The 14,800-nt window shown below is 38.6% G+C and overlaps 1 protein-coding gene across 2 annotated transcripts in view; it reads right to left on the bottom strand.

Moving 5' to 3' along the window:
* Positions 1 to 14,800, bottom strand: part of furinb (furin (paired basic amino acid cleaving enzyme) b) — a 96,458-nt gene that overhangs the window by 52,032 nt on the left and 29,626 nt on the right. The window lies entirely within an intron of this gene.

Below are 14,800 nucleotides of genomic sequence, written 5' to 3'. Positions count from 1 at the left end.
AAACAATATTTCATCAACAGTCATAATGCATGACATGAACTTTAGGCACAGAAGTCCTCTAAACACCACAAAAGAATTTTAGTCCAGTGCCCTAGAGATCTGTGTTTTATTCGTTACATAACTTACGTGTTACAATTTCTTTAGCGAGTATATTTTTAGAGACCTGCCTAATCCTTTATTACATTGCAGCTTTTGAGAAAAAAATGATAAAAGATGATACATAGACAGACACACACACACAATAAATCCAGAGCAACTTAAAAGAACAGAGATTAATCGGGAAGTGAGGTGAAGAAACTTCAGCTCTATAGATGTCAGACAAAGAAGTGTACCAGGAAAGCACCTGCCCTAAGACATCAATTACAGAACCACAGATGGACACTATCAAAAATGATTAGGCACATCCATTAGAGGTTGAGTCACTTCAGATCTATTCTTAAGCATTCCTCCTACTGCTTTTATTGTTCCCCCACACGTCCTGCTCATAAAGAAGCTTTTAAGGACAAGTGATTGGGTGGCAGCAAACTGGCCTAAAACCTCAGGGATGCGTGCTTTTCATCAGCCTCACTTTGAAGCAACACACAGAACAACCTCATCCTGTCCTTGTAATGACAAAAGCAGCTGACCAAAGACTGAGATAGAGACTAATTAACAAGGACGCCCAGAGATAAGTGTGCAGTAAAAGACAAAAATAAACAGCCCGGTCCCTCTTCACATGGGTTTTCACAAGAGAGCTACCTCCATTTGAAGAGGAAACATTGCAATCTGTACAGTAGTGCCACCGGGGACTGGCTCACCTTCACAAGCCCAGTGGAGCAGAGGAAGAGAGAGGGGAGAGAAGGGGAGTATGTGTGTGTGTGTGTATGTGGGGGGGGGATAACGGAGGGAGGCAAGGGGTGGGAGATGCAGGGTTTGACAGGTCGACCAGGCAGGATGGATGTTTATGAGGAGGGAGAAGAGCAGACGCAGCAGGATGGAAGGCTCTCCTGGGGCTGCAGGCTGATTCTGCAGGCAGGCTGTCTGCGGGCCGTCCAGACTGGAGGCTGGACTCTAAGCTCCAGAGCTTAGAGTCTGGCAGCAGTGAAATAAAGCTGCCAGCCTAGCTCCAGCCAATTTGACTTCGTCAAATATTTGTAATTAAGATTTGCTTTTATATCACTTGCTGTGATAAATTTCACATAAACTGAGTGACGCTCAGTCTTAAATTACTCAGTGTTATGCAAAATTGATCCTTTCTTTTGAGTTCACGCTGCATGCAATTATGTGTAGAAAAGATATAAGAAGCGTAAGGCTGATTTGTGAGGAGAAAGCTACCCAACAAGTAGAGCTGGGCGATATGAGATTTTTTCATATCACGATATGTTTTTTTCATTTCAGGCGATAACGATATATATCACGATATAAGCCAAATAACTATATTTGTAAGATTTAAATGTGCCGTTGCTCACAAGTAAAATGTGAAATAATCAGCAGCTTGTTTTTATTTAAATATTTATTTCCCATAATAAGTTCAACAGGGTAGATGTACTTAAGGAACATGAGACTTTTTCAGATAAATAAAGGCAAATATTGCAAACTACACAAAAGGCAGCCGCTAAAGCGTTTAAGTTTCAAAATAGGACAAACGAAACAGACTAAATTGTCAATTCCACTTAGAAACAAAATATTAATTCTAAAAATAAATCTTAGTTTGTTTTACAGAAGAACAGACAAAACTGACTAACTTTTGTCAATATCAAATAAACTGAGAACTAAAAGGAAATTCTCAATCTCTCCTTGTTGTATAGCTGAGCTTTTCAAACAGTTTTAACAGTTACTTTAGTCTGACAAAAGCCGAATGACGAATTAGCGCTTCCAGTCAAAGACTGAGGCTACGTCCACACGTACACGGGTATTTTTGAAAACGGAGATTTTCCGTTTTCGTTTTAAAAATAATCCCGTCCACACATAAAGGCAGAAATGAAGGAAAACGCTGCTATGAACATGCCAAAGCAGCAGGTGGCGCTAGATTCCTAACCGTGCCTAAATGTTGGCCAATCAGAAGTCTAGAAGCCTCGGTGGGAAAAAGTAAACAAAGCTGGGGCATAGAAGCAGAACCGAGTCGTAAGTGTGGACGGACAGTAACTGTGTGTATATGTAAGCATTTAAACACTGCAGAGAGTAGAATTAACAGTAACAGTATTGTAGAAATTCATTTCACCGAAACAATAACGTGGCGCAGTGTGACGCATGCACCAGTTTATTGTATTTCCAGACTTGCTTTCGGCACAATTTACAGTGCACGCTACTCTGTTTTTTGTCAGACTTGAAATAGCTGAAATACCTTCACACTACGGAACTTCTATGGCTCTTCCGTTCGACAATCTCTCCGGCATTGGAACCATCATCTGTTTTCTCTTCGGTCACGCTCGGTTGATTTTTCTAGTCGGCACACTCATTTCCTCCATTACGCGCTGGCTCCATTACCCGCTGGCTGCTTCCCAAACAAACACACGTGCGGCTTGGCACTTGTGCTGTACATAACAAGTCACGCGACGTGACGCTGCGGCTGTGATTGGTTCGGCTCTGCGCTACTTAATTTGGATTGGCTGACCTTTTTTATTTTTATTTTTTTTTGAGGACAAGAGCGGCGAGGTCTATCGCGATAGCTTAATTTCTCTATCGAGTAAAAGTTATATCGCGATACATATCGTTATCGTTCTATCGCCCAGCTCTACCAACAAGACATTCCCACAAATACACAGTTAATGGAAAAAAATAATTTCTTTTGTCCTGAAAGATTAATTAGAGTTTTCACAATTGAACTTGTATTCACAACATGAGGTTCAAAGATGTGCTGATGCAACTAGATGAGGCCATCATTAGGCCGAACAAAAAAGTGGGGAGAAAAGAAAAAAATATATATAAATCACAGTCCTCAACCTTCCTGGGAAAGTCAAGGCCCGGGTGCTGGAAAGCAGAGTCCGTCTTTTAGTCGAACCTCAGATACAGGAGGAACAATGCAGGTTTTTGTCCCAGTTGCGGACTCTTTACCCTCTTGACGATACTTGAGGGTGCACGGGAGTTTGCCCAAACAGTCTACATGTGTCTTGTGGACTTGAAGAAGGCAATCGATCATGTCCCTCCGAGTGTTCTCTCTGAGGTGCTTCAATAGTATGGGATTGTCTGGCCTGTGGCTACGAGCCATTCGATCTTTATACAACAACTGCAAGAACTTGGTCCGAATAGCCGGCAATAAGTTGGACTCGTTCCCGGTGGGAGATAGACTCAGGGTCTTAAGTTTTAATGCAATACTTCTGGGAGAATGAATTACAGATAAAAGTCTGCACTTCAAACTTGTCGTGATTGTTTGATTTAAAATCCACTGTGGTGCTGTACAGAGGCAAAGGCAATAATTAATACTTATTTAATATATATGTTTAAAAAAAAGTAAAAGTGTACAGAAAGATAAATTTATATTAATATATTTAAAAATCCTGTTGTTAACATAGTTGCAGAGGTCATGATGACTCTGATTTTATTATATTTTTATTACAGTCAAGGACTAACCTTACAATCACCATGCCTCAAAAGCAACGGCAAAGCTAAAAATGGAAAAAAAGCCTCTGAATAATGCAAGATTGAGGTGTGATGAAAGGTGTGCCCAAAGAAATTAATGAGACCCACTTTCACATTGATTGTGGCAGGGCAGAAAGCTAATCTGAGCTGCACTTGGGTGGCTTTTCTGTGGACAAACCTATTTTCAAGAGTGCTGATGTCCTCATTTAGACCACGAGTCTTCGGTTCTTGGGAAATTGAGATGGAGACGGAAATGTTGGTGTAGCTGCCTGTGATTGCAACTGAGTCATACCTCTTCAAAGCATGCACTCGAGTAAATCACATGGGGTTTGTGTGTGTGTGTGTGTGTGTGTGTGTGTGTGTGTGTGTGTGTGTGTGTGTGTGTGTGTGTGTGTGTGTGTGTGTGTGTTAGCAATAATAATTGAGAGCACTGTAGGTCATTAGTCACCCTGACACTAAGCTCAATGTCTGTATTAGAGGCACACTGCCCTTTACACTCCTCACTGGGCAGTGCAAGAAGTTCCTTTCTCATGCATTTCTTACTTTAGGTGTTTCACTCCTTTTTCCATGGTTTCTAAAACTTTGTGTAGCTTGAAGAAACTCTGTATCTGTACACTGCATATAACTAAAATGACTCAAAGAGCAACAAACAATTACATTTCTCTTATCAGTTACTCTACCCACTGGCTTATCAAGTAATTCTCTCAATTCCAAGATGAAGCAAGATAATATCTACGAATGCCATATTTTGTCTTATTATAAATATTCATGCAAATGTATTATATTTGTTCATAAAAGAAAGTTCATAGCACATACTGTGCTAGCACATATGCAGTTTTTGGTCCACACAAAAGAATATTGTGAAACGATATGTGAGAGAACAGAGAGAAAACATTGCAAATTTATGACTTTAAGACATGCCCAAAGGGCTTTCTTTGCTTGAATCTTAATCTGCACATCAAACTGGAAAAAACATCGCCTACTTCAGAAATATTTTTCCCAGAGTCATGAACATAGAGAAACTACAGCAAGTATAAGGTATAAATGTAAGACAGCTTAGTTGACATCAGCAAAAATGTTGTACTCTAATAAATGTGATTAGTAGCACATTATACAAGAACCAAGGACAAACCAACAAAAGCCCCTAATAGATCTTAAAGGTCTTATAACGGAGCCTTGATGAATCTAAAGACGATGGTGAAGTTATACTGAAAAAATTTGAGTTCAACACTGAATAGAGGCTTTTCTTATGAATGGAAAATCTATGTAGTCAGATTTCAAAAGAAAATTCTTTTTTCCAGTAAAAAGCATGTTGAGAACAAATGGATACTGAAAATGGCTGATCACACAAAACCCTTGCAAAGTTCAATTTATTTATTTACCTAAACAAAACCAATAGTGTTGGGGCTATAATGAATTGCAACGTCTTCAATCAGATCTAGCGAATGGGTGAGAGCCATAAATGTACAGAAAATCCATCCAATCGTCACTTAGATCTGTTGGGGACCCAAAGTTTAGAGTGGTGGTTCTGAAGCTGTGTGTTGGGCTCTCTGAAGGCCTGTAAAAACTCGTGCAATGTGCAACACCATATTTTCCCTCCCCAGTCCACGTTAAAGTCCACTCTGTTACATTAGCATTCCAGTTTTGGGAACCTGAAACATCTCAAGTCTTCAAGTGTGTTCAATAAAGAATACAAAGTTCAAAAAAAAAACAACACACTGTGTCAGTAAATTTTAAATTACTTCATTTTAAAATAACCTAAAATTATTGACCACTAATGGAATTGCAGAGTGGATGCAGATATTATATCAGATATATATGCATGAAGGACAAATGATTGGACTAATTAATTCTTCAGGGATGTATTACACTCACTCACTCTACTGGATAAGCTTTATGATGAAATCAGCCTCTAAGAGTCTTTTTCTGCATTATGCAGTTTGATAAACAGCCTACAGGATATGCTGATACTGACATAACTGTTAATGTTTAATTTAAAAGCTTAAAGGTCTGGCTTATCTTAGTAAATCTTAGCAGATTCTAAGGCCATTCATTTTGGATTAATTCACTTAGAAAATACCTCCTGAAATACAAACTTGTGATAAGAACGAATTAAAAAGCACAGAGAGAGTGCAGAAAAGCTCAAGTGAATGCAACTTTCACAATACGACCACTCTTTCATGTGGTGAGGTTTCATGTGAAGGACTGCATCTGTGAATCTGCGGGCACAGACGTCAACATTGATCCATCTTAGTTCTGTCAAGCTAAGGTAATTAAGTTTGAGCAGAGAAAAATATTAATCTGCATGGACTCTTTGCTACATTCTGTAACTGATTTTAAAAAGAAATTATTTATGAACTGAGATTTGTCTAAATTGGGTTCATCTGATGTGAATGTCAAGTATTTCAAGCTTGTAATTTAACTTTGAACTTACAAGAGTGTGCGCTTGTGTGAGACAGACGGATGTGGGAGTTTACATGTTGGCAGAGTTTTGAGTGCAACTGACATTAAGATCACTTATCAAAGCTTTCTGTCAGTCTGGAAGATATGTGAAGCACCAAAGAGGCATCAACCGGCTTGTCATCATTTTTTTTCCCCAGCCCACTCACCACATCATCTTTTTTACTTTAGATTTTGATTTTTCTAATAATCCTTTGCCTAAGATAGATTGTCTAACTACAACTCACCGTTAGGCAATAACAGTGAAAAAGCACTGTTTACCGCAGGATGTCATATAACAGAGGTTATACTCAATACTTGAAATGTGCAATTCACTTGTATTTTTATTTTTTATTCCTATTTATTCTATTTATCCCCTTTGTATATTTTATTTATATTTGTCTCTGTATTTATATATGTGTGTGTGTGTGTGTGTGTGTGTGTGTGTGTGTGTGTGTGTGTGTGTGTATGTATGTATATATATATATGTATATATATATATATATATATATATATATATATAACAATTCTGTAACTGTAACTTCGGTCGTTGCTGTGCTTTTTTTGGAAGTCGAATTTCTCAGAGGAACCCACCCGAGGGATTAATAAAGTTCTATCTTATCTCTTATCTTATCTTATCTTATCTTACTTAAAGTACTTTTCTAAAACGCCAGGAAATTCAAGCAATTTACTCAGGTTATCATCCAAAGTGGTTGTTAAGACTTCAAGGTGACTGAAATTAAGCTCATGGTATCTCTCCGGTCTCCCCTTTGCTGTGTCCTGTTGTGGTCCATGTTATAGTGGTTGCCTGGTTCTCTCCACCTCCAGCAGCAGTTGTTAGGTTGATACTGGCCAAAAAGGATTTGCATCGGATCAGTGGTGCTGAAAAAGTGAAATGCAGAAAGCTTCCACTGGACTGTAACCTAGCGTTATTTTACATTGCAGTGTATGTGCATACAAGTGCTTAGGCAACTTTCCAATGTTACAAACCGATTTGAAACGAGGGAAGGCTTTATTTTATTCTCATCAAGCAAGTAAGGATAAAATTATGCATTGTACTTTTTCAGAAATGTGTGTGAAATTTGTTTCGTGCCTGACACTGCCTGATTGTCCCAAGTGACAGACGATGGAAGAGAAACACAATAAAATCTAATTTTTCTTATCGCAAAACTGTAATTCTGCAAGACGACTAAAAAGAATTCCAATTTTCTGAGAGGTGGCAGCGTAGAAAACAGTAGAGAATGAGACTATGTGTGTGGATTCCAGCCCACAATACAGTGTGTATGAATGTGTGTACGCCTGTGATTACATGCCTTCTCCATGGACAATGAATACAAATACCCACTATCTAGCCGAGGTAGAAGTGAGTCACATGCAAGTCAAACTAAAGTCCCTTTCCCCCCCCCCTGCAGGCAAGTTGCTACAGTCTGGCTCAGGTCAAGCAAGACACATGAGATTGTGATGATCTACCCCAGCTTTCACATTTTAGTTATTTAAAAGATTCAGGGCTTTAAAGTTTAATTCCACTGCTGGTAATGGAAATAGGTTTGCTATGCCTACATCTTATAAATCTTACTGATGTTTGACATTTTGTTGCAATCAATAACAACGTTCCTACAAAACAAAAGAGTAGAGCAGGGCTCTGAATTTATAGATGTACAGACGCTAAAGGGAAAGCAAACATACAACATTAAACAAAAGATATGATGGTCATTACCTAACATTTGATTATCTACTAAACTGTTTTTTGTATTAAGTCAAAGCCAAATACACTGAATACATATCATAGTCATGTTTTACAGGGCTCACAGTAGAACCAGACCAATGTATTGGCTGATATTAGGCATTTGCCGATACGTTTGTATCTTTGTTTATAACTGCTGTTAAAGAATATTTTAGTAAAGTAAAGAAGATATGAGCAAGACACTCCTCAACCACGTATATGAAATACTGTGACCACATAATTTCCTCAGGGATTAATAAAGTATTCTGATCCTGATGGCTGTTAATATTACATTGTTTTTCCACCAGGGGGCACTCTCCACCTTCCCTGTTGGTAACACCCTTTTGGAACGCAACAAGATTGGTTTGTCGTATTATCTTAGTAAGGACTCGGAAATAAAAGTAGACATTTGAAATGCTAGGGAAATCTGTTTATATTTCAGTTAACTGAAATAAAAAAAGCTATTCAGAGCTATTCATTTAGAATGACTAGCACTGTTAGCAAAATCTGGAGCTAATCTATGCTAAACCTAAAAGCTATTTAAATAAAACGATCAGGAACAAAAAAAACAACAACAAAGAATTGCCTACAAAACAACAAATGCGCATATTTCTTGGCGATTAGATATTTGGTGAACAGAAAACTTGCTCATCATAAAATAGTGCATCATAATTAGGAATAAGGTGATCTCTGCTAAGATAATACTTGTGGTAAAACTCCCTTTTCTGATGCTCTGTTGTTGAAATGTTGCCTAAAGTCTAGCTACTTTAGGTAGTGTAAACTTGACTTCAGTAAACTTCCTCCTACTTCTTTTTAAGCACACATGTTGTGTAGACATAGAGATATTCATGAAAACTTGATGTTTTTTTATGTTTTTTTTTCTTCTTTTATCTTGTCATTTCATTATATTTGCACGTTCGAAACAAAATTCTATCTATCTACAATATTAAAAAATTCTGATTGCTCAGAAGCGATTTAGGTTATTACCTGATGTGTACTAAACTTCTACTGTAAGACTTTTATTAAGCTTATTTACATAATGCCAAGATGCTCCATATGCAAATTTCGGATTAACTTGAACATAAGTTATACGACACGATGCTTTTACACTTATAAAAACACTGACTTCAGAGTGACTGTAACAGCAGTGAAACTGGTATTTCAATGGAAAACTGACGTTACAATCCTAACTGTTTTTTCATTAACATCTCTGGTTGTGGTCAACACAGGAAACTATCGATTTAAAGCCAGCTCTAACAGAGCTTAGAAACAATTTTTTAGCCATGTTTCACCAGTCAGCGAGTTCACATCCCATTATATGTGGAATATACCCATATACCAATATAGCCATTGTGGAACTGAATGGGTTTGTCTGATTTTTGAGCTGCAGACTTTGCTCTATTGTTAGCACCTTAATTGATAATCCAATTCTTAAATCCAAATTCTCCAGTTTTTCTAAACCCTCTTTATGATATCTGTCTCTACCGACCTGCCACGCTGAAGCAGACATCGTGTTTCAAAAATAGAATCTAACTTCTCAATATCTATAAAATTGCTAATAGTTATTATAAAGAGTCCTTGAGTAACTGGCCTAATAACAAGTCACATTTTATATTCACGAACGCAAGTCGAAACTTTAATCGGATTTGGTCAAACAAGTCCCAACTCCTCAAATTAGCAACTTGAGTCTGCCGCCTCTGGTGTCTAGCATCAGAGCTTAAAAATCAACAAAGATGAGATTGACTTTGACAGAGTTCCATATTAAGTGTATTCCCTTAAGCTTTGGCTACGTTCACACTGCAGGTGAAAGCGCATCAAATCCGATTTTTTTGACCCTATGCGACCCATATCCGATCATGCTATGACAGTGTGAACGGCGCAAATCCGATATTTTCAAATCCGATCTGGGTCACTTTCGTATGTGGTACTGAATCCGATACATATCCGATGCTTTAGAAAGCGACTGCTGTTTGAACGGTCAAGTCGCATTAAATCCGCCTTTTACGTCACCGACACAAGACTGAAGCCAATTATCAGCGCCCGAGAAGACATCGCGAACGCTTCCTAGCCATCCAGTGTAGATGTCAGTGAAACTGTTGGGAAGACAACGTAAACATTTTATTTGTACTGTATAATCTGCAGATTCTGACAGAAATCTGCAGCTATCCTTTGAAGCACCGCTCCTCTCTTAAACAGCAATAAGGATCATTATTAGGTTATTTACATTATTATGTAAATAACAAAATAACTTAAAGCAAAAATTGGGAAACGTAAAGTCCGAAGTCTTTATATTAACGGCCATCAGTCAAACAATACTGTTTGTTCTTGGTCTAAACAGAGCGCGTTGTGTGTGACATCTTCTTTTGCACATGCGGGCCGCTTTGAGCGTTCACACTAGAGCGCGTTTGCTGTCGCATTTTATTTGTAGTGTGAACGAGGAGACAAAAAAATCGGATTTGATCAAAAAATCGGAATTGAGCATTAAGACCTGCAGTGTGAACGTAGCCTTAGATAAAGTGCATAGAGGCAAATCAACCTTATTGGGATTGGCATCAATCAAACCCATCTTTCAAAGAAAAACACTGACATCAGTGGCTGTTAGTTAGAGACACAGCAGTAATAGTAGTAATTCACTCTAAACACTGCGTACCTTAAAGCTTGTGATACCATATATAACGCTACTAACCTTAATGAAAAATCCTTCAGTAGGCACATAAATATGAGCAACACACAGTGCTCTATTCTGTAGGAAGGCACTGGCAGACGGCTTCTGTGGCGCATCTGAGACTAAAATGTCAGTGACACAGCAGGGCACATTGATTGCCACAGCCCTTTTTCCTTTGCTTCTTTTTCTCTTTCCTTTTTTTGGTTTATTTATTTTTATATATATGTTGCCTTTCCTTTCATTTATGTTGCTTATTCACTTAAAAAACACACAAAACCAAACCCATAGGTCTGGATTCAGGTTTGAATTTTTAATAGGTCTTTAGCTTCTTAGCTGCTTAGTTGTATAAACGCAGCAAATGTGCTGGTGTGGTGTGTTTGTTTGATATTTGCCCTTGGGCTATTAAAACAGTCATATTGTTGGCGTCCACTGAGCCACTGGGCTGGATATCTTTTGTACCAATTAGGCAGAAACTCTGGGGTTCCACTTAGTGGGAGTAACTCATTGTTTTACTTTAATAGAAGCTAATTGAGTGTTTTCAAATGAAGGGTAATTATTTGTTTGCATCTTTGCTCTAATTCTGCACATTGCTAGCTTCGATTCTATTCAAGAGCTCGGGAGATTTGTCGTCTTGGGAAAAGCTAAGCCACAAAAAAAGAAAAAAAGCTAATTGTTTGGGTAAAAAGCAAACATTTAAATAAAATACCTACAAAGACCATCTCTCCAAAAGTATTGAAGTAATAAGACAGAGGCAGAATAAAAGCTGTGACACTGAAAATGGGTTTACATACATGTTTTTCAGCACAAATAAAGAAGAGTTATATATGAGCAGCTGCAGGAAAAGCAACAAGGCCTTGAAGACATGCTAAATCACAATGTGTCGAGATAGACTTATTCCTATTCTGGAAGAGTAAGGCACAGTGGAATATGTAATAAAAAGGAAAATGAAAGAGAGGCATGAGAAAGAAATGTATAAGAGGAGAACATAAAAGTCATGCATCACTAAGAGAGCAGAGAAATCCCTACTGATTCCTGACCTTTTGTCAATAGTACCATAAAGCTAAACTTATACAATTGTGGCTCTGTAAATTACTATTTCCTTAAAAAAAAAAAAAGATGAAGATATATCTCCATACAGTATCTCTCATGTCTTGATGCAATGGATTCCAACTTAGATTAGACCGAAAAATTAAATAGCCTGGATTTTTATAATCTTCTGCATTTAAGCCTTCTCTCCCTGCACTGTCCCTTATCAAAACCACACACACACACACACACACACACACACACACACACACACACACACACACACACACACACACACACACACACACACACACACACACACAGCTAGATCATCACTCAGCCAGACCTTGCTAACAGAAGCAGTGTTACATTCAGCTGGCATCTCAAACTCACAAACATGCTGGTGTTCAGAGTAACTCACATATGTACCCACAAGCGCGCGCACACACAGAGGAAAAATTCCGGGCTATGACCTCAAGAATGGGAGATTGAAAAAGATAAAAAAAGGACCTTGCATTTGAGGTAGTGAATCTTAGTGTGTGTTTGTGTGTATGTGAGAGAAAAATTAATATTTCTGTTCATTCCTTGCCTTCTATTTAAATGTGAGATTTAGCCCATTAAGCTCTTTTAAAATTGTAAACCCCTGTCTTGATTACATAAACACAGCAACAGAATTCAGTATACGCTCAACTCTCCATGCTTTACTGGTGTCTAGAGTATTCATGTAGTCAAGGGGAAGCCAAATCTGTTTTGCAAATGGTTTCTCCCAACACTGGTAATATCAGTAATCTAATGTTAACTTCTCAGTATATTACAAAGCAACTGTCTGACAAGCCCAGGGGTGAAGAAAGCAAGACATCACTCCACAAAATCCTGCTGTTACCATTCAGTGAGCAAGAAATAAAGCCAGACAGTAAAAGACAGTGACAGAATGCAGGAAAAAAAGATGAGGAGGAGTGAAGGAATAACACACATTTAGATGCACTTGCAAACAATCTTTGCTAAAACTGGGGCCACAGGGAGTCTCTTCCTACTGCCATGGGCAAAAAGCAAGAGAAGATGTTATGATACATGAAAACAACTTCAGCGTAAAGCGAAAGGACTGAGATCAAACTGGGTTAATTTTCAAGCCTTCGGGAGAAGGGTAAAGTAAATAGACATTCTGAAGAGATGAACAGGATCAGTGCTCTGACTATGGAAAACCAACGTGCCACCGTGGTGAGTGCATCTGACAAAGAGCTGAGGCAATGAAGTATAGCATTATGCAAATGAAGAGAAAGACTAAAAATGCTGGAGCGAGTTAAAAATGAAAACACATCAATGCAACTGCAAACCGTCTGAAATACTGAGCATGTTACACTGTTTAGTATTCAAGATGTTGGGCTGCACAAGTGGAACCTGTGTGCTTTGGCCTTTAGTTTATGCCTTGAGGCAGCATGTCACCATGATTGCCATGTCATTAAAAATTTAAAAGCAGTCCTGATCTGAGGTGAACAGCACACACAAACTGCACTTGACTCAGGTCAAGCAAGAAGCAATAGTTTGCTCTTCCACCTCTAGTTATTTATGTTAATATCGCCCTATGCTCCGCAGTGACTTTCTCTGCAATCTTTTTACTGCAGGGTCACGAAGGAGCACAATTTCCCAAAGAATGAAAACCCCACTTGTTAGCACAGAAGCTATAGCCCATGAAAAATCAATGTGACAAGCACTCAAAAGGTTGTCCTATTGATTTTTCATAGACTCAGATCAGTCAATCTATCAATGGATGCAAAAGGAGAGACAGAAGCATCGAGAGAGGGGCTGTGGGTGTACAGCAACAGTGATGGACTACTGAGAAGGAAATGTGCAAAATGTCCTTTGCCGAGTATGTGCCCTTCACATCAAGGACTCGGCTCAGGAAAATGGAAGCTGTCAGCACCTCCAGACATATAGCAAGAAGATGCAACCCTACTGCATAAAAAACAAAATACTAGAAAGGGAAAAGAAGAAAAAACTCCTTACACTCTCATTTGAACATCACAGAATGATGAAGAAACACCTGTGCACGCACACACAACACATACTGATACATTCACACCTCTGTATCTCTATCTTCCCACTCCGAGTGTGTGATAAGGTCAATAAAAAAGACAACTCCAGCCTCCAGCTGTCCCCTCCGGCTTGTTCCTCAGACAGTGGCCTGCTATGGAGTGCCACGATTCCGTGAGGCTCCTGGATTATTCATTTGCGGGGTGTAACTCAGCCCACTGCTCTTTTCCTCATTGCCTAATGTATGCTGAATTCCCTGATGCCAGAGCAGCCTCTGTCAGGCTCCGTCACACTAGTTCTCAGGAACTGAAGTAAATAGGTTCCACTTCCATTTCCATTCAGCTCTCATCACTTTAATCCCTTTACTCTCTGTCTTTCACTCACCCCCCGGTGATTCTGCCACTATTAATACTGACATGTTCAGTGCATACATTTCTTCCCTCTCCTTATGTTGAGACCCTTATTGAAATCACTGTCGTCTTCCTATTTGCACTTTACAAAAGTGACAGATTCAGACTGCACATATTACAAACGGTCACATTTTCCTACACTATTACAGGACGTTGCGCATTTTTTATCATTATAGGATTTTCTCGAGGTGCAGTGTTGTTTCTCACCTTGGCTGCACCCCGTTTGGCATTTTGCAGCACACTGCAGTGGGTTGAAAAAGTGCAGCAGACTCAGTGTGTCGCCGGTAATCTAGCAGCACACTGCAATTTTGGTGTCAAGATTGTGCTTTGCCTTACCACTCAGGGTCAATAACACACCTTTTTTTGCCATTTAAAATACATGGAGCCACATAGCACAGCATTTCTTAAAACACCAATCACCTTTTCATTTTTCCCTGCGTATTCACTTTCATTTATCATTCTTTAACCTGACACATCCAAGTGCAATGTAAAAAATATAATTAGATTCTGATTCTTCAGACTTATTTAACAAGTACAGGTAATTTTAATAGTTGATACAGGCTTGTTTTGTTTAATGATCAATGATATCTCGAGTTGTTTAGAGAATTTTTTCACACAATAAATAGATGCACTGATCCAACTCTTTCCATTTCTGATTCGATATAGAGAACTTAGTTTGGGGGATCTGCTGATACCAAGAACCAATCCAACATAAGTGTGAAATTGATAAGCTCTGTATCTTGATGCATGCTCAATTATTCATGTAAGAAAATCCCATAAGGTGGATTCTGTTCATCTCAATGTTGCTTTACGTAAGCAACGTCGAGATAAACAGAATCATCCTTCTGGATTAAGCTTTATGCCTCACAGTGAGGAAGAGATGTGTGGACAACATCAGGCTCAACGTAAACATTACTTTACTAACTTTGTGAAATAAAATGTGACCAA

The sequence above is a fragment of the Maylandia zebra genome, linkage group LG7 (assembly GCF_041146795.1).
Source record: "Maylandia zebra isolate NMK-2024a linkage group LG7, Mzebra_GT3a, whole genome shotgun sequence".
Lineage (NCBI taxonomy): Eukaryota > Metazoa > Chordata > Actinopteri > Cichliformes > Cichlidae > Maylandia > Maylandia zebra.
Note: the sequence above shows the minus strand (reverse complement) of the source record. Positions and strands in the feature narration are given on the sequence as shown.